This window comes from Manis javanica, chromosome 4 (assembly GCF_040802235.1).
Source record: "Manis javanica isolate MJ-LG chromosome 4, MJ_LKY, whole genome shotgun sequence".
Taxonomy (NCBI): Eukaryota; Metazoa; Chordata; class Mammalia; order Pholidota; family Manidae; genus Manis; species Manis javanica.
The window spans coordinates 108,181,684-108,203,416 of record NC_133159.1 but is presented as its reverse complement, the minus strand read 5'-3'; the positions used below and the strand labels follow the sequence as shown (position 1 = coordinate 108,203,416).

General features: G+C 37.1%; 1 protein-coding gene across 10 annotated transcripts in view; it reads left to right on the top strand.

Moving 5' to 3' along the window:
* Positions 1-21,733, top strand: part of GOLPH3L (golgi phosphoprotein 3 like) — a 71,689-nt gene that overhangs the window by 22,912 nt on the left and 27,044 nt on the right. The window contains exon 16 of one of the 10 annotated variants that reach the window (XR_012130357.1): positions 16,539-16,597. The exons of the other annotated variants lie outside the window; for them this stretch is intronic. The gene's annotated coding sequence lies outside the window, so the exon portion shown is untranslated. The remainder of the gene's footprint in view (positions 1-16,538; positions 16,598-21,733) is intronic. 10 annotated transcript variants of the gene reach the window in all.

The window sequence follows — 21,733 nt, the reverse complement described above, 5'->3', positions numbered from 1 at the left end:
TCATGTCAAAGTACCAATTTAAAGAAAACTTACAAGACTTGTCCTATAACCTGTGTACTGTTAAAACTAATATTAGAGACATGCCCATATGCACTTGGCTGATACACAGACGCAGATACATCAGAAAATCTTAGCCAGAAGTATATTTCCTGTTTGCCAAGAAGGTTGATGAGGCTCTAGTTTTATGAAAGTCAAAAAAATAAAAACAGAAAAGTGACTCTCTAAGAGAATGTCAGAATAGGTCTAAAAATTAAATGGCATAAATACTATTCTGAGGTTTTTCCATAGTGTCTAGGAAACATTGACTGTAGAAGAACTTTTTAGAACTAAATAGCTATTTGGTTTGTTTTGGTTTTGAATAGGAATGATTAAAATTTCTTCTAACCCTAGGTACTAGATTTTTGCAAGTTTATAATAGTTAATATAAACTTAAGGAAATAGAATAAAAAATAAAGGAGCTCATTTAGAGCTATGATCATATAGTGGGTACTGAACATATTGGTAAGATACTGTGTGAAGTTGGGTGGTTAATAATTGACCACCTTTGAATTGTTCTGATTTTATTTTTGAAGGTGATAAATTTTTAGCTTTCAGTTGGCTCAGGAAGAATAAAAAATGATAAATCCTTAGATGTAAACAAATAGGAGAGGTCAAGGCTTCTGATTAATTATTGTTACAAAATACCAGTTACATACCTATCTCTAAAAATGTTACACTGATTTCCAGCACTACTTATTTTCTTCTTATTGCCTATGCTACTCATAGATTTATTTAATCATTATTTAGTGTTATTGGGAACACCCATTATGTGCTTAGCACTCTGCAAATACCAATGTATATGTAAAATAGTAAAATATGTGGTTCCTGTTCTCAAGAAACTTGCATTATAGCTGAGGAGACAAGATATACGTACTGTTTAAAAGTCAAGTGACCTACACAGTGGTATATCCTGAACGGCCAGAAGGTAGGAGCATCTTACCGGGGAGTTTTATCATTATGGCCAGTGCATGCACCTCCAGTAGCACTGTATATAGACCCTTCAGTAACCCCCAGGGGAAAGTATGGTAGACTAGACCTGGAAGGGACTCCCTTCCTGCTACAGTCCTATCACAGGACCACTCTCTTGCATGCATCCTACCTGATGGACAAGATTTGCCTATGTTGGTGGCATTAAAACATGTGTCTTATTGCCCCTAAAGTCTTTGTGGATTGGGAACTTCCTCTGGCTCAAGAATTATTATAATTTTTTGTTATTAGGAACCTCCTCTGGCTTGAGGATTATTATAATTTTTGTTACCTGTATCAAAATCTTGTTGTATCTTAATTGTTATTATCTCTAAGTTATTGGTATCCTCTGTTGCTATTGTGGAATTTGGTTACAGTACTCCAGCTCTCTCGCCCAGGGACCACTGCCGAAGACTGAAATCATGTAGATTGTAAGGCGGAATCCTGGAGGGGTGGAGTGTGGGGAAGTTGGGGTTCCTATGGCCAGGATCCTCACTGAACTTAAACCACCTGATGACATAACTGGCCTGTTGCTAGGCTACCACTTCCACACCTTTAGGGAATAAGCTGTTATTGTGCATTATATAGAGAGCTTGGCCCAGTGCTCTGGGCGGAGGCAGACACGCTAGTGGTTGACCTACCGCCAGGAGAACAAGCCAGGTAATAAACCCTTTCACCGCCACCCCCCTCAAAAAAAGCTAAATGACCTAAAGTTCCATCAGCAGAATGGATAAAAATGAATCATTCACTTATTTAAATGAATATAAATGTATTTTCTATACAAAATGAGAATGAACATTGTTACAAGATTTGTATGATTCTCATATAATGTTCAGTAAAGAAAGCCAGGCACAAAAGAATACATATTGTATGATTCCATGTACATAAATTTTTAAAAATTGTAGTTTTTAGGTTGCATATTTAGGTGGCAAAACTATAAAGAAAAGCAAGAAAGGGATTACTATAGTTGTTAGGGTAGGGGTTGTCTTTCTGTGAGGAGCCGGGAAGGGGGGCTTGCTAGTGATTAGAAAAGAGCATGATGGGTCTTTCTAACAGTTCTCTTTCTGTACTTGGGGGAAGTTTTGTGGATATTTAGGGATAATTCACTGAGCTTTTCACTTCTGTGCACTCTTCTGTGTGTGCATTATGTTTCACGATTAAAATGCATTTTAAATAAATTTTTTTTAAAAAGTTTTTCCATGTTAGAACAAGAGCTGAGGGAGTTGGAGTGAGGAAAGATCATCATGGGTTAGAATAATCTGGAGAATAGAAGGCTGTAAAACAAACTGGGTCTTAAAACAAGCTGGTCTTTAACACAAATGGAGAGAAGAGAATACATTCTGGATGAGGGAACCAGAGTGAGCAGTGGTATCATGAGCTTGATGAACTTGGGAGATAATTAAGTAACCAGTACAATTGAAGTAGGTGGTGGTCTTGGAAAACAATGAGATTCAGAATTGATCAGTTAGATTCAGATCATAGTATGGAGGGTTTTGAGTACCAGAGAGACTTTTAGACTCTTTTGAGAGGATCAGCCTAATGAAAACAGCAAAGCCCTTTTCATTTTTGTTTCCAAATTAAGGATTTAATGATATTTTTGTCCTATGTTCTTTATGAATATGTTTTGATATATATATTTCTTGTTTTACATGATTTGAGGTTTGTGCCATGTCAAAAAAAAATCATAAATGTTAAACTTTGCATCCCCAAGTATTAAAGTTAACTTTTTGCTGAAGATTTCCATAAGATTCTCTGTTTGGAACCCATTACTATATGTATTTTTTTTAATTGTATCTGTTTCAGAAAACATATAAGTAGAAATTAATATAAAGAGGCCAAAGTTTCAGGAATTATAGGCCTAGAAAAGCATGACAGTAGGTCCTATAGTCAGGTCACTTTTGAAATATTACTGTCATCCTTAAGATTCTTTTGAGGAATAGCTGCCACAGATTGGCTTTAAAATATTAAGCTTCATTATCTTATGAAAAATATCAAGAAATCTAAATATATGTTGGAGAGTCTAACCTTCCAAGTACATTTAAATTAGATGTTATCTCAGTGCTGGTACCTGACCAAAATAAAACAGATTTATTTCCTGTTGGAAGTCAAGATCCTGTTTAGCATTATTGCCTTTGGTAAGAGTTTTGGTGTGGATATTATTGACTCATGGACAGTTAGTGCATTAACTAAATTGTTAGTATATTTAAAACTTCTTCTTTTTGAGAATCTATATTATTAAGTTACCTGTAAGAGGAGTGAGCCTATGAAAGCTTTTCACTTTTGGTGATAATCATTTTAGTTTGTGTGTAATGTTTTTTAGCTCTCTTCTCTCTCTCTCAAAGTTTCCTCCTAGTAATACCATCTATTGAACATTTATTATGCACTTAACAGAAAAGCTTTTCACATATTTCCCTGTCACTGTAGTAAAAATGATAGAAGTATTGTTCATTGGAATTATGGAGATATATTTTCACTCATTTGTTTGGGCACCAAAAACTTACCGAATGTCTCATATATGTCAATTGCCAGATATTGAAAGAGAACAAAGACAGCAGACCTACTTTAAGATCATTTATAGTCTAGTGGCTTGGGAATGGCTGGAGAGGTTGGGAGGAGGCTGGGGAAAGTCAGCAGACCATTGCAATGTAGTGTGATGTATGCAGTGTGGTATATACATAACTATGTTCTGGGTATGAAGGAGCAAAGAAGAAAGACACCTGACTCAGATGGGTGGTGGAAAGTTCTAGTAGGAGAGGTAACGAGAAGAGATACTGGGAAAGACTTCTGGGAACTGGTGACTCTTAACTTGAATTCTAAAGATGAGCAAGAGTTAGTCTGAAGAGGGATAGGTTCTAGGAAAAGCATCAGCTGAATGTGATAATTTCTTTAATTTGCAACGGAATAACCACAGATATTTAAAAGCATCCTATCAACTTGAAATGAACTCAGATGTTTTTTGAAACTTAAGTATCTAACAGAGCTGGACATCCAGTTAAGTGTTTTAACTTTTCTAAAGTTGTGAAACATTTTCAGAAAGTATATTAAACGTGTACAATTTAACAGATAATTTTAATGTAAATGCTCATGTAACCAACCACCACCAACAGAATATTATCTGCATCTAGAGGAAATCTCTTGTACCCTTCCCTAATCACATGCTGCCTCACCTCCCTATACTTTTAACATGTGTATGTGCCACTAAACAATATATTATGGTTTTGCCTGTTTTTAAACTTTATGTTATTGGGTTAACGCTGTTATGTATTCTTTTATTCAATGTATTTGAGATTCATCCATATTGCATATAATTTTAGTTCATTGCAGTGTAATATTTAATTATATGAAACATGTCATTATACATTCATTCTACTGGTTAGTGAATATTCTGGAGTCCATTATGAACAGTACTCCTAAGAATATTCTTTTACTTACCCGGTTATGTTCTTTTAAACAATGCCACTATTCATATACATAGAAAATAATAAATCAGACTGAATAAAACTTTTATTTTAAATTATAAATATAAAGAATGTTAATGTTAAGCTTTTTCAAGCTATTAATGACCCTCCATCAGTTCTAATTCACTCATAATTTATTAATGATTGAAAGTGCAAGCCTTTTTATATATGGTTAAAAAATTTCAGTAAACTAATCAAGTTTAAAAAATTCAGTCCTAATAAGTTAGTACACAACTTGTCAATGAATGGCTATCAATGGAGACAACTGTTCCTCTTTGAAAGTTGCCCAGTCCTAAAACATTTTATTGAAATCAGAAGATGAAAACTCTAATTTAATTTAGGTCAGGACCTAGTCTTTTAGTTTCTGATTACATAAAATGAACAATAAATCTCTTGTCAGTAGTTATTGCCATTGTGAACAGGGCAAGTGTATCAGAAGGACTTGTTTGTCAGGTTTTGTGGCTTTTATTAACATAAGCTGTTAAAAAAAAAAGGAACTTTTGTTTTTTTATTATATCCAGCCTTATAACCCCAAATAATTATCCATTTCTGGTACAAAAAGGAAAAAACCAGGAGACCAAATGCACACTGTTCTAAACTATCTGGTATTCATATTAAGATAAAAATGATCCCCTTAAATTTGAACTTTTGGCTGTAACCACTGAGCCTATTTGATAGGAGCCATTTTATGTATTTTGTTTCCTTTATATTTATGTTTGTATAACTTAGAGTTTTTAAAACATTTTGCACTCTCTTGCTTAATCCTGCCAGGCAAATACCAGCCTCTCTTTGTGCAAGTCAAAGTTAAATGGTTAATTGGCAAGTAAGTTGTAGAAGTTATGTTAAAACTGACTCTGAGGTTAAAAAAAGGACATGCTTGTAAAGTATCACATATTTTTCTGTATTTTTGCTGAATGATGAAAATTGTTTAGGATTGTTAATTGCTTAGTGTGACTCCAAGGAGATGAATTTCATCTCATAGGATAGCTACATAAGGAGTTTTAATGTGTCCCTCCTAATAAGATAAAAGATTATTATCTACTGCAGTGGTATTTGACACAAGTTATTTTTCAAGTCTTAGCCATGACTTTCTTATTCTAATGTATAATACCTTAGCAAAACTCACTCTTAAAGATTTTGGGATCCCATAAAAATATTTAACTGACATCAATTATGTTCAGAATAAGGGAAAGTACCACTATAAGCAATTTTGAATGATGTAATTTCACTAGTTTTATTTTTCAACCCATTACCTCAAGTTTTAAGGAGGAAATGTGAAAGTTTTGTACATTTTTTTTTCTCCTCTCTTTCTTCCCTCAGATAAGATGTATTGGTCATATAAGTCCAATAGCCCAATTTGCAAAATGAAAACTATTTTAAAAGGCAGTAAATAATATTTAATTTAGTAGAAGCATATCTTCAAAGAATCTGGTATATAAATAAATAGGCATATTTTTCTCCTCAGTTCACTCTGCTATCCACAGATTAGATCCCATGTCACATATCTTCCATATGGAAGGAGGAGACTAAATACTTAAAAAGGGGTAGTATTCTATAGGTAGGTAGTATTCTTTTTCCTTGAATTGTAAAGCTTAAGACCAAATGAATAGACAGGTCTCTTCTAGATTTTTCTGTAGGAGTATGATTGTATGATGTTTGCAAGGGATGCCAAGGACTGGGTGGCTTAAACAATAGAAATTTATTTTCCCATAGTTCTGGAGGCTGGAAGTCCAAGACTTGGTTTCTTCTGAGGCTTCTCTCCTTGGTTTGCAGATGGCCATCTTCTCACTGTGTCCTTGTATGTTTTTTCCTCTGTGTGCATGCATCCTTGGTATCTCTGTTTATGTCCAGATTTCTTAAAGATACCAGTCAGATTGGATTAGAGCTCACCTTAATTTAACTCAGTCACCTCTTTAAAGGCACTATCTCCAAATATAGTCATATTCTGAGGTTCTGGGGTTAGGGCTCAATGTACAAATTTGGGTGGGGAGATAAAATTCAGCCCATAACAATGACTTAGAAAGATTTTAGGAGAAATATAAAAGTTTTGGAGATAATTATGCAATAATTTACTTATGTCTACCTGGAGTGCAGTTCAACTTCAGGAAGTGTCATTAAAATTGTATAATGAAAAAAAATTGTATAATGATATGATTTTTCCTTCAGTTCAAGTCAGCCAACATTTATTGAGTACCTGCTCTGTGTAAGGCACTGAGAAAAATAAGGTAAATACAGAGGTAATTAAGATTTGTTTATCTTCCCTCAAGAAGCATAATGAATCTGATATGGGAGAAAAGATGTTATACAATAGCCATACTACTAGACACAATATGTAAGTGCCATGACAAAGGTACAAAAAGTGCTATAAGAACATGGGAAAAGAGGAAATTCCTTAGAGGTTTCTTTACTTACCTTCTTTGCCCTCATCTATTAGCAGTTGTCCAGAAGTTTTAAGGTGGGAATGGCAAAGAGAAAAAAGTACTTGAATCAAGGGTTTTAGGGTTTCGATGTGTTCATTTGTAGATTGTGCTCACCCCTTTTTTTTGGTATTACTTTTTTTAAAATTTGTCTAAGATATAAACATAGTTTTATTTTTATTATTTTTAAAGTAAAATATGTTTATACTAAGAAATTCGGAAAAACATGTACATGAAAAAACTGGGGTGACAGAAATCTCTATCTTGATAAAGGTTTGAGATACATGGGTATATGCATTTGTCAAAACTAATCGAACTTAATAATCTGTGCATTTCACTCTATATAAATTATACCTCAGTTTTTTCAAAAAATGTTTAAAGAAGAAAATTAAAATCACCCATAATCTCACCACCAAAAAATAACTACTATAAAAATTCTGATATATATCCTTATAGACTTTTTTCTATGTAATGTTCAGTGTAGTGACTATAGTTAATACTATGTTGTATATTTGAAAGTTACTGAGAGAGTAGATCTTAACATTTCTCATCACAAGAAAAAATATTTGTAACTATGTGCAATGATGAATGTTAACTAGACTTACTGTGGTTTCACAATATACACAAATATTGAATCATGTAGTACACCTAAAACTAAAGTTTCATGTCAATTAAATCTGAATTTTAAACAAATCATAGCCATATGTGTACTATTTAACAAAAGGCCCCACTGAGGTTAAAAAAAGAGCTTATGGAAAACAAGGCTATGTGTAGACCTTGTTTGGCTCCTAATTCAAACAAACCAACTGTAAAAAAATATGTATTAGACAACTGATGAAGTTTGAAGGCATACTGAATATTTGATAATACTGAGGAATTCTTGTTAATTTTTTTGGTGTGATATTAGTCTTGCAGGTTTTTAAAAACTTCATCTCTTGAGAAGAGCATTGTAGTATTTTATTTCATGGGTGATATGTTATTAGGAGTGGGATTTGTGCTGAAATAATCTGGGGATAGTGAGAGATATAGAGGAAAAAAGATTGGTAGGTGTTGAAGCTAGATGATAGATACATAGAGGCTCATAATCTCTCTGCTTTGTATTTGGAAATGTTAAACCAAAAATGTTTTTTAAAAAAAGGTGTTGGGGTCATGTTTTCTTAACCACATGATGCCATTTTAGACATATCCTATTGACTCTATTATGAAAGATAGTGAAATTACCACTCTCAGAGTTTCTTCTACCTCTCTTCCCCAATATTTCATGGAAGTTTATAACATAAACATTCTGCCATTATTCACATGAAAGAAAGCCCCAAAATAGAGACTGGGAAGAAAAATACGGGAAAATTGGTGGGAAGATATATGTATTGTATGTATAAAGAAAAATCTGACTTTACATACACCCAGCTAATAATAGGATGATGGCATTTATGAGTAATTTTTATTTTTTATTCTTTTTTCTTTCCAAATTTTTCTAAAGTATATGTATACTACTTTTTCATCGGTGAGAAAAAAAGCTATTTGAAAATAAAAGATGTATCTGCATCTACCTAGTTTTGCTTTTCTGAGGTTTAAACATACTATAACTGCCTTTAAGTGTATGTAAATATATTTTAAGTCTTGAGAGTTGTGGGTGAATAGATTTAGTCCTGTTTTCAAATTTTACTCCCCTTTCTCAACTACCTCTTTTTTTTCTGTTCTCTTTGGAGAGTGTATAGCATTGACGATTCCTGTTTCTTATAAGTCAGATTGTGGGAAAAGAAAGACATGTAAGTTATTGTTTTTGTGCTACAATCATTAAAAAAAAAATTAGAGTAAAAAACTTAGGTTATGTTTACTGGCCAAAATGAGATTTAAAGCTTAAGTAGGAATATTCAAAGATTAATATTCACTTTCCTTTATACTGAATTTCTTTTTCCCTGACAAGACACTACTATGTTGTTGTTATTTTCTGGAGTTTTGATAATGGCTTTATTTTAAGGGAAAAAAACTCAAATGGAGGCCCTGAGAAAACTAATAAACTGACCATTTTAACTAGCTTTGCATCTTTCCACCCAGCTTCCTGAATAAGAGTGAAAGGATTCATGTAGTTTATTGAGAAATTTTGTCCATTTATCTAGGTTTGTAAGCCATCTTTCCCAGTCATGCTGAAATCATCTTTTAGCCAGAATAACATCCAGGCCACTGTTCCTCATTCCCCATTATGATTAAGCAGAGTGAGCTTTTGATGAGCTTAATGTTTTTTATGAAATGTCTCTATTGGCTATGTGGACATAGAAATATTAAATGGAGTTAGAATGAATCACAGTAATTTATAAAAGGAATTTAGGTCAAATCCTGGAAGCCACTCTTTCAATAATACAGGACTTTAAAGCAAATGGTACATTAACTCTTCTTAAGTAATTTTTTAAAGGAAAGAAAACAAAATTGGTTTTGCTTCTTGTGTAATTTTTGATAACTCTTGGAGATCATTATACAGACTTGGGCTTTAGAATTGGGCATATAGAAAAGGCTTCAAGAACACACAATAAGATTCCTTCTCTCGTGAAAGGTGAAGCAATTTTAGTGTTGAATCTTCAGATTTGCGAGGAGCAAAGGATTATTTTTTCTGATATTTTTCCTAATGAAATTTTATTTTCTCAGTGTAGATAATTTGGAAGAAATTAGAAAACCACTTTTTAAAGTAGAGAGTATTTTACATAACTGTGGTAATCTTGGATATACAATTATATTTTTGACTATTTTTCATTCAATTTTATAAGGGTTTTCTAATGTTTTTAAAAGCTTCTTACAAGGATAGTTTTTAATGTTACTCTAAGTTTCTTTATTTTCTTTCCTCTTTTTATTCCAAGTAGGCAACTTTAAAATATTTAACCTTTGGAGTTATTTTAAGGTGTGTCTTCAAGGAAGCTTGAATAAAAATACTTGGTTAGGTGGAAATTCAGCATAAAGTGCTGATCGTCTGAATTTATTGAACTCAAATTGACCCCGCCTTTTACAAGAACAAAATAACATCGTTAAGAATTTAAAAATGTATAATTTTTGACCCCAAAATTTCTTGTAGGAATTTTTTCAACAGAAATATACACACAAACAAATATTTCTTCATAGCATTTTTTGGTACTGACAAAAAACTAAGCAACGCAAATATATACCAGTAAGGGCTTGGATGGATAAATTACAGCGCATCTATTACAATGAATGAGGTAGATCTATATTTAGTGATGTAAAAGATATCCAAAATAATGGGAAAATGATAAAGTTGCCACTCAGTATGATCTCATTTCTGTAATAATACTAATAAATATGTAATAAAATATAATCTAGAAAAATACCCATTAAATTGTCCCTGCCAGATACTTTCACTTTCTAATTTAATGTGATCTTTTTTCTTCTCTTTTTTTTCTTTATGATCATATATTACTTTTATAATTAAGACAAAACAAAATCCATTTTCCAAAGAGCTCATTCTGCCAATCCTCTAAGATTCTCTGTTGGTCATGAGGCACTGTACAATTCCATCGGTTTTAGTAGATACTAAAACTTTTCTCTTTCTCTTCATGTATATAGCCTTTGGTTATTAAATTTAATGACTGAATGGTCAATGAATTGAATGATTGATTTAGTATGTATGTACTAGATCATTCTGTATACTAAAGCATTGGCTCTTTAACACAGAATCTTGATTACAGATGGTTTGATAATTCACCAAAGCAGCCAGGTATATTTAGAGGAGAAAATGTACCTTGTAACATTTTATATTTTAAAACTTTACGTGTTTAATTTTACACTTTTTTTCTATTATGGCATATGTCTCAATAAAAAAGTTTAAAAAACTCATTTGAAGAGTTTTATATATTGTAATATACTTTGATGATAAAGGGTGATATTCAAAATCATAACAGTTTCTACACTGTGGTATCCATTGTTTATTTACAGTGTTCCTAATTTGTAGTTCTGTTTGACAGTCTGGTATCACTGTCACTGGAAAAAGTTATATGGCCAGGAATAAATAGGAAAATTTTGCCCTAAATAATGTATTCTAAAGTAAATTTAACCTGAATTAGGCTGCTTAGTTATATAAAACCAAGATTACTCTTTTAAAAAAAAGCCTGTTCCCTTCTTAAATACGAGTTACAAATATGCCTTTTGAAGTAGCCATAAGACAGGCAGTAGAGGTAACTAATCTCTGCTTTGGGTCTAAGATGAGGCCCTCAGGAAATTTGGGTATGTCTAGGGATGTTTATAGCTCAAGGTGAGCTTTTGCCAGATTACCATATTCACTTTCAATCATAAATTTATGCCTTCAAGAAACATTTGAAAAATACTATGTATCCGTCAGATTCTTTGGCCTTAAGGAATTTATAGTCTACTGAGGACAAACAGTTGATTGCAATGTGATACAATAAATGATAAGGGAGGAAGTATGTATAGGCACACCCAGGTAAGGAACCTCACTTAAAGGGTGGAATGGAGAGAAAGACTGTATTAGAGGTTATATGGAAGATGTGACCCTTCTAGTTAATCCTTAAGAACAAGGAGGAGTTGGGGAAAAGAAGAGTATTAGTTATACTATACAGAGAGATCAATGTATGCAAAAGCCAGTAGGCAAAAATTATGCGTTAAAGTACTTTAATAGTTCTGGAAAGCTGGAACATAGTGCTGTAGGAGAAAGAAGCCAAAGACAGATTAGTGAGTACCCTCCCAGTCTGAGTATTATTCTAAGGAATTTGGATTTGACTGGGAACATTTGAAAGATTTTTAAGCAGAGGGTAAGGGAGTTATATAGTTAAATTTGAGCTTAAAGATGATCCTGGCTATAATGTGAAAAAAGGAACGGGAAGCCCTCTACCTCTGGCAGTATAATAATAAGTCTTGAGTAAACTTAATTTTTAATGTATTGTTGATCCTTTGGAAAAGTAAAAGAAATCTTCAGGATCCCCAAACAAATGCCAAAATTAAAATCCTAGAGGTGACCAATAAACAAACATGAAAACCAATTTCCCTGGGGCACATTACCAGATCAGTTCTGAGATGCAGGTAGTGGGTGGTCAGGAATAAACATTGGGGTTGAAATAAAAAGGGGAAGCTAGGTTTAAATGTGATCCCAGTTCTGTGGCAGTCTTCCCGCTGCTCCCCAACACCCCCCCACACACATAATGTCTGATTCTCAGCAGAAGCAAATGTAGATCTTCCTGTCTGGAGGAAGACATCTTTAATTTAAGCCTCCAGAATCTTAGATTTACACACAAAAAAATTGAATGAAAAATAAATTGAAAAAAAAATCTCTTAGTCAAATATCATCAAACATACAAAGACACACCCATGAGAAAAAAATCATTCAGAAATAACAAATAGGTCATTCAAAGACCTCAGATATTAAAATGATCAGACAATATAAAATACCTATGACAATATAAAATATGACATTTTAAAATAATCACAAAATTAACAAAAAAAATCACAAATGACCAAGAAAATGTGAAAAATAACTATATACAAGTTTTAAAATGAAATAGAGTTGAAATCAAAATCTCAGGGTTAGTTTAACATATTATATACAGATGGAGGAAGTAAATTGAAGCCACATATGAAGTAACTGTTCAGAAAGCAATTTAGAGACAAAGGAAATGGAAAATATAAAAGAGAAGTTAACAGACATGGGGATTAGAATAAGAAAGTTTGAAGATTCCCAGAAGGAAAGAATAAAGAAAATGGAGGAAAGCCAAAATTCTTAAAAGAACAGAATTTTTGAGAACTAAGAAATGAACCTACCAATACAGGAAGCAAATACCAAACAGGGTAAGTAAATTAGCACACAGTCGTGTTGTAGTCAAACTGCAAACACCAGAGAGAAGACCATAAAGGACCAAAGGGGAAAAAAACACCTACAAAGAAACCGCAGTCAAGAATAGTGATAGATTTCTCACTGCAACAATGGAAACTAGAAGAGGAAATTATTATATCTTCAATGTGATAAGAGAAAACCATCAACCTAGGATTTTATGTCCAGAGAATCTCAAGAATGATGATAAAGACATTTCCAGCAAACAGAATAAATTTTGCCTCCCAACAGACTTTCACTTAAGGAAATTCTACTTTAGGAAGAAGGAAAATGGTACCAGAAAGGAGGTCTGAAATGCAAGATGGAATGGTGAACAAAGAAATTGGTAAACATCTAAGTAAACCTAAAAGAGTGCTGCTTATATAAAATAGTGCTAATAATAGTGTCTGATTTTTGAGGTTAAAAAAAAGATAAAATATTGGTCAGCTGGGAGAATAGTTAAAATATTGATTCATTTAAAAGACTTATATGTGACTTACAAACCAATAAAAAATGGAATTTAAATTTTAATGAAAAATTATTTGCCACAATTTAACTTTGTGACCTCCATCATATTACATAACCTTCATACGCCTTTAGTTTTCTTACCTTTAGAATGTGAATAATAGTAATACCTCTCTTATAGGGTTGTTGTGAAGATATGATCAGATAATGCATGTGCAACACAATGAGTATTCAATAAATGTTAGACATTACAGCTATTAATAGTGATTTAGTTTTGGTAATGCTTTAAAGCCATGCTAAAACTTCCCTGCCAAGCTCTCACCTAGCTTCATTCCAGTGAGAGGGAATATGCTACCCCTAAAGATAGCTAAAGAGTGTTAAACAGTTCTGATGGGTCTTTCCTGTAAATCCTAAGTCCTTGCTCAGAACCTTCAGGATTCAATATTGCCTTTCAGTAAAAAGTTCAAAGCATCAAAGCTTTCCACAGCCTGGCCCCAACCAACTTGATATTATGATTTCTGTAAATCCTGGAGTTAGATCTCTAAGCATATTTGAAATCTTCCTTGACACTTTTGCTTAGAATATCCTTGTGAAGAGTAGGTAAAATTGGGTTTCCTCCTACATCTCGAAAACCCTTCCTCTCTGCTAAATTCAAACTACTCTTCAAATCCCATGAGTTCCTGACTAGTCCAAAAGTGATTTATAATTTGAAAAATTATCATCTAACCCAAGCTTCCAGTAGTCATTTATGCCTGTCTCTTCTGCTTTTTCAATTGAGCTTTTATTTAAATTTTAAATTATCACAGAACTTTCCTTAAGTTTGTATGATCTTTCCAGCTAGATTTCTAGCTCCCTGAGCACAGTAGGTATTTCTTACATGTCTATATATCCCCTGTTGCTCATAGGGAAGGGAAACTAGCATGTAAATGCTTACTATATGGTAAATGTTTTCTTATATGTATATAACATCTCATTTGTTCCTCATAGAAAACATATAAAGATATCTATATCCATTTTACAGATAAGGACATTGCACTTGAGAAAGGTTAAGTAACATATGCAAGGCACTTTAGTCAGTGGCAGAGCTGGGTTTCTACTACACTGTGCATTTAAATAGCTTGCAAATAATACATATCTTGGAGGAGTAAAAGGCTCATGTGTTTTTGTCCCGGCCCGCGGGACGAACGTGGAGTGTAACCGGAGACGCCTGCAGAAATGAAACAAGCAAGGGACACAAAGAACGACCAGCAAGACAGGGTGTCTGATCAAGCTGGCGCAGTTTATTTGCAGCAGGCTTAATTTATACCGATCAGCAAGGAAGGGGAGGGTCGGAAGATGATTGGACACCAGGTGGTGCTAGCAGGAATGTGTACAAGGGTGATTGGGTCTCGGTGGGCACTGGCGGGAATAGCAAACCCGGAAAAGAAGCAGGAAATCCGCCATCTTGTGGGTGTGGGCCCTTTTGGTCTCCGGCATCTCCTCCTTTTCTATTCTTTTTAGGAGGGGTTGGGACAGGAACTTGGAGCTTTTTATCTACTGGGTAGACGGTGCCTGTCTTAGGTTTAGAGGTTTTGTACCTGGCCTCTGTTTTTCAGGAGCTTGCCTCTTTTTGGAGTCGGCCTGATATCTTCAGGGGAGCTTGCCCCAATACTGGATCGGCCTATGTAAATAGGAGCTTGCCCCAGTATTAGGTCGGCCCCTGTTATTTTTTACCAGAGGTCTTATGTCTGTCCTGTTTTTCTGCAGGTACAACCTCTTAATTACCCGTCATTGACTACCCGCCTTAATTGCCCAGAGATGTTGTCAAGGGACAGGACAAGAAACCTTGACATAGCTCGTTCCTGGTTTATTTTATTGCCAGCTTAGGGCTCTATGTAAAGATTCACACCTTGGTCAGCTAAAGCAAGGCGGTGATAATGAACTTGGATGGGTTTTGCTACGAGGGAGTCAATTTGCTGTTTGATTAACATTGTAAGTTTTTGAAAAGCCCAGGGGCCGAAAGAAAGTACCAGTAGTAATCCTAAAAGAGGGTCTAATATAGGAAGGAGGTACGGGAGGAGTCCATTCAGTCCTGTCCAAAGAGGGTTGTTCTGGAGTTCTTTCTTTCTTCTCTCAAGATCTTCTTGGAGAATCTTTATTTTATCTCGAACAATGCCGGACTTGTTGGCGTAGAAGCAGCATTTTTCCTGTAAGGCTAAACAGATACCTCCCTGTTCTGCTGTGAGGAGATCTAAACCCCTACGATTTTGCAAAACTACCTCTGCGAGTGAATCAATTTGGTCTTGGAGATCATTGATTGTCCCTGAGAGAGTCTGAACATCATTAATTAACTGATGGGACAGCTTATGGTAGGAATGTATGGCTATTCCTGCCCCTGCTGTTCCTGTGGCCACTGCGGTAGTAATCCCGAGGCCTACTAGGAGTGGGATAAGCTGGATGGCTCTTTTAGAGCGTGGATGCCCTGCTATATACTCAAAGCTGGGTATGGGGATAGGTTCTTCTCCTGGGATAATATCAATATCTGGGAGAATACTGGCTTGCACACATAACCCAGTCCAATTTGAGGGTAAGGCAGTGAAGGCTAGGTTTCCTCCACAGACAAAAACTTGTCCAATAGCAGGGCAGATAGCTGAGGAATAATTAGAAACTTGGGAGCAATTTGTGAAAGAGGCAAATCCTACGTTCACGTCATCACTATTATTCTGGGGCTGCTTTTGTATGCATAGGGATGTGTTAAATCCTACAGGCTGTACTCTAAAAGGTGAGTTAAGAGTACAATTCTGTTCTGGCAGTGTAGTGGTAGCGTTAGTGGGGATTGCGAGGGGCATAGGTGTACCAAGGGTCATGCATAGCCAGCAATTTTCAGCAAGGCTGGGATTAGTAGCATTTAGTGCGCTATGGGTGGCTTTTAGAATATCAGCAGTCTGGGTGTCTAGATCTATGCCACGAGACTTAGACAAGGCTAGAGGGTGATACTCTAGGGGAGGGTATATTTCTTTGATAATTTCTTCAATTTTCTTTTGAACTTGGGCTTCTCTTACTTTGTCTGTTGGTCCACCGCTATCAGATATGTGAATCGGGGCTTGCGGTGGCCAGCAAATCGCCTTGCCAATTTGGCCATGGCAGGAGGCTTGTGCATATTTAGAATGTCCTCGGGGATTGCTATAATCATACTCGCCTCCAAAGGAACCAGCATAACCATTTTGTAAGATGGCTGTTAGATATTTTTTGCCATCGGCACCAGTGCACTGTTGGACGGTGCGGTAACAGGTAGAGTGTAATTCAGTGGCTTTTTGGCAGGGGTCGGGACAAGGCCCTGGTTTGCCATTAATTGTAGGTATAATTTTGGGCTTTTTTACACATTTCCAGGACTGGGGCTGCCAACGTCTTCCGGATGAAAATCCGCCTGCAGAGATATCTGCTGTGAGGTATGCTATTTTATCTTGGCAGTCTATAGGTCCTCTGGTGGTAAGCTGAGGTCCAGCTATTAGTTTTTCCCCTTGAGATGTTATTTGTTTATGTCCTCCCAGACTAGGGTCTAAATCCATTACTCCTCCCTTACAATCACAAGGGCTTCCAAACAACTGAATGTAGAGTTCTTCTCTAGTTGGAGGGGGCCCAAATCCTCCTAAGACAGCAGTGACTATTACAGTAACGATAAGGGAATGGATAGCGGACATGATGATGTTTTAGGGTTTAATGAAAATAGGCAAGATTACTGGTAGTGGGCTTACAACTGTGCTAACAAGGGTCAGGTGGGCTTACCTTGTCCAGTGATGATGAACACTTATCTTCTTCCTGAAAGGCAAGGAAAAACTGTTTTCAGGGTGGATTCTCCTCCCTGGAATGTATTAAGTTATTACAATTTTGTTTTGAAGAAGTATTGATGGGCTTAACAAGGCGTTCGGGTAACCATCGAGGTCCATTTCCTTGCGTATCATATACACAGGCGTGACCTCTACCCCAGATAAGGACTGGGTCGGGACCATGCCATTTAAAAGTTAAAGGATCTTTCCATAGGACTTCTGCAAATTGGGTTTTTGTTTCTTGGTGCCACAACCTGTCGGCGGCTGACTTATTGTGGCTATCTAATTGTAAGAAATTGAGTGTAAATAAAGCATGATTAAGGAGGTTTTTTGGAGAGCCTCTTATAGGGTATGCTGTGTTGGTTTTAAGTTTGTTAATTGTACTCTTTATTGTCTGATGGGCCCGCTCGACTATTCCTTGTCCTTGGGGGTTGTACGGGATACCGGTGATATGCTTAATTTGAAATTGATGACAAAAATTTTGGAATGCTTGCGAAGTGTATCCAGGTCCATTGTCTGTTTTAATAGTCTGAGGCTTACCAATAACAGTAACACATTGAAGAACATGGGCTATGACATTCTTAGTGGCCTCTCCACTGTGAAGGGTGGCAAATATAAAACCACTGTAAGTATCAATAGTTACATGGGTATATTTAAGAGCTCCAAATTCAGGAATATGGGTAACATCCATTTGCCAGATCTCATTAGGGAGTAAACCTCTCGGGTTGACTCCTAAATGGGGGAGGGGCAGTGAGGTAACACACCCTGAACAGTCTTTAACAATCTGCCTAGCTTGTTCTCTAGTAAGTTTAAATAAAAGCCGAAGAGTGTGAGCATTCACATGGTGAAGAGCATGATATTGACTAGCTTTGGTAACTGCATCGGTTGTAACAGAATATGTGAAGCGGGTATTTTGATCTGCAAGGGCATTGCCTTGGGAGAGGGGACCAGGAAGGTCGGTGTGGGCTCGTAGGTGCCCAATATAAAAAGGGGCTTGTCTGCGTAATATAAAGGTTTGGAGTTGTTGGAAGAGGGAAACAGCATTGGTAGAAGGCTTAATGTGAGGGACTGTTTCTAGAATAGGAACTGAATATGCTATATAAGCACTGTCGGTATACAGGTTAAAAGGGACTTGGCTCAACACTTTGAAAATCTGTAGGATAGCAAATAATTCTACAAGCTGAGCTGATTTGAAAGGTGATTGAATGCTGTGACTCTGTGAATTAATAACATAGGCAGCTATACCCGAGGAGGAGCCATCAGAGAAGACTAAAGGGGCGTTGTCTAAGGGAGTGGATGAGGTTATTTTTGGGAAAATAAAAGGATGTAATCGTGAAAATTGTAGGAGTTTGTGTGAGGGATAATGATTATCTATTTTACCTTGGAAAGAAGTAAGGGCTATAATCCAATCATCTTCATTTTGGAGAAGCCAATCTATTTGCTCTTTAGTATAGGGGATGATAAGCTGATCAGGATCTCTGCCAAAATACTGACGGCTCTTTTCTCTGCCCATCCTTATGATTTTTGCAACTAGCAAGGGGCATGTGATGAGGACTTTAGATGGGGAAGAGGGCAGATGAATCCATAATAGGGGATTATTCTGCCATAAGACCCCAGTAGGAGTGTGCAGCGTATTACAAATGATGAGAGCGAAGGGCCTGTCATAGGATAGGAACGTAATTTGTTGTTGTTGTATAGCTGTTTCAACAATATTTAAAGTTTCTTTTGCTTCGGTGGACAGTTCCCGAGGGGATGAGGGATTGGGGTCTCCTTGAAGTATATCAAAAAGGGGTTTTAATTCTCCAGTGGTTAATTTAAGATAGGGTCTGAGCCAATTAATGTCCCCTAAGAACTTTTGGAAGTCATTCAGTGTATGTAAGTGTGACGTTCTTAATCGAATTTTCTGGGTGGTGATTTTATTCGAAGTTAATTCAAAACCAAGGTAGTAATAGGGATCTGTTAATTGAATTTTATCTGGGGCAATTTGAAGACCGAAAAAGGTAAGATGGGTGGTCAGTTCTTGACTGCATGTTAGGACTTGAGTGCGGGAGGCTCCAGCTAGAAGGATATCATCCATATAATGAATGATATAGATGGAAGGCCATCGGGTTCGGAGGGGATCTACGGCTTGGGCTACAAATTTTTGACACAGTGTGGGGCTATTTGCCATACCTTGAGGGAGTACTCTCCATTGATAGCGGTGCATGGGTCCTTTAAAATTGGTGACAGGAATACTAAAGGCAAAGCGCTCTCTATCTTGGGGATGGAGAGGAATGGTAAAGAAACAATCTTTAAGATCAATGATGATCTTGAAATAATTGGCTGGAATGGCTATAGGAGAGGGGAGACCGGGTTGAAGGGCCCCCATTGAGAACATGGTTTTGTTGATTTCTCTGAGGTCTTGGAGGAGTCTCCATGTTCCTGATTTTTTCTTAATTACAAATATTGGCGTATTCCAAGGAGAAGTAGTGGGTTCTAAGTGTCCAGCAGCTAATTGTTCCTGTACTAACTTAGTAGCTGCTGTGAGTTTTTCTTGATTCAAGGGCCATTGATCCACCCAAACAGGCGAATCTGATTTCCATTTTATTTTGTCTGCATGGGGTACAGGAAGGTCAATGGTCCTCATGGAAAATTGTTGTTCCCTAATCCTAAACGGTCATTCTTGGGTATAACAGTAAGAGGTTCTTTTATGCCTTGACTGTATTTTCCTAAACCTTGGCCAGGGAGATAGCCTTGATTAAGCATTTGTCGGGCAATTATGTCATTTGGGCTGGCCATGACGAGCTTCAATTGAGATAGAATGTCACGGCCCCATAGATTAATGGGCAATCCAGCGACTATGTAAGGTTGGACTTGTCCTGAATTTCCCTCCTTATCCTTCCAAATTAAGATCTTAGAACTTTGCTTTGGGTTAGTAGATTGACCAATGCCTTTGAGATGGGTTATGGACGTACTGCAGGGCCAACTGGGAGGCCACTGTTGGGCTGATATTACTGTAGCATCTGCTCCTGTATCAACTAAACCCTCAAAGGATTTGCCATCTAATTGCAGGGTTAATAACGGCCATTCAGTGGTAATTTGTTGCACCCAATAAGCATCAGAGGAACCAAAGGCAGCATTCAATCTGAAATTTTTATTGTAACTTTGTTTGTTAAGTCTAACGGGAGCAATAGGAGTTGAGCTATTCTTTTTCCTTTGTAAATAGATATTGGGCCTGTCGGAGCAGAAGCTAGGAGGGTAATTTGTCCTGTATAATCATTATCAATAACTCCTGGTACAATATGAAGGCCAGCTAATGTAGAGCTCCCCCGTCCTAATATTAGACCAAAGGTATTGGAGGGTAAGGGTCCATAGGTTTCTGTGGGGAGCAACTGAATACCTTGATCGGGTACTAATATTGTGTCGGTGGCGGAACAGAGGTCCAAGCCTGCGCTTCCTGGGGTGGCACGGGAGAGGGAGCTGATGCTTGCGCAGGGAGGATTTGCTGTTGTTGAGCTTGGGGAACGAACCTGATAGCCCCTTGGTTCGTATTCAGTGGTGGGGCCAGGGGCTGGCCCCTCTGGGAGTTTCCCTGGAGTGGTGGAAGGGGGGTACCTTCAATATTCGTTTTAGAACAGCATTCATTAGCCCAATGGAAACCACGCCGACACCGAGGGCATAGGGTTTTGGGGGGAGTACGAGTCAGGGGTGTATGAGGTAGGGAAGTGCGAGGCGGGTGAGGCTGAGTCTCTGCCTGGCATTGGCGGGCAAAATGTCCTGGTTGTTTACAATTAAAGCAGGTTTTTTGTTTATTACTATCTATTCTGATATCTTTAAGTGCCATTCCTATGGCTAATCCAATTGCATGGGAGGTACCTATACCTGAACAAAGTTTAATATAATCAGTGAGACTGCCACAGCGATGGGGTCTTATGGTTTCTTGGCAGGACGGATTAGCATTTTCATAAGCTAGGTGTTTAACAAAAGCACTTTCTGTTTCTCCTCCCCCAACTAGCCACTCGGCAGTGTCAGTTAGGCGACTAATGAAATCACTGTAAGGTTCGTCAGGCCCTTGGCAGATTTTTGCTAGAGAAGTAGTGGCGGAGCCTTTGGGAGGGAGGCGTCGCCACGCTTTAAGGGCTGCATTTTGGACTTGAGCTAGGAGACCTGGGGGGAAGGCTGCTTGGGCTTCGTTTGTTTCATAGGGACTTCGCCCGAGAAGCTTATCTCTTGTCCATGAGCGCGAGGTTTTACTCTCACTATTGCGCTGCGAGGTCTCACGGCAGTTCTCAACAAAATCAGTACGCCACAAAACATACTCTTCTCCTGACAGAGCAGCTCGGGCTAGAGAAAGCCAGTCATTAGGGATCAGCCACCGATCACTCAGGCTTTCAATTAATGCTAATGTAAAAGGAGCTGCGGGGCCGTAATTGGTAACAGCTGCCTTTAAGTCTTTTAAATGTTTAAGATTCAGGCGGCGATACTTTTGGGCTTTAACTGGATCTCTTATGTTGGTACTGGGCTCTTCATGGTCTGAGGGCTCCCCCTCGGGATTTTGTTCTTGGTCTGAAATATATGGATCTTGAGAATCGGGGGCATTTTCATCCTCACTCTCTCCTACGACTTCTGGGGGGGTTTCTGGGCGGCGACCATGGACGAGCGGGCGGCCGCGGGTGACTGGAAAGGCTAAAACTGGGTTCTTAGGTTTCGCATTCTTCATGGGTTTTTTAGGAAGCGATGAAGCATGCGCGGAATGTAATGAAGTGAGCTCTGAGTCAA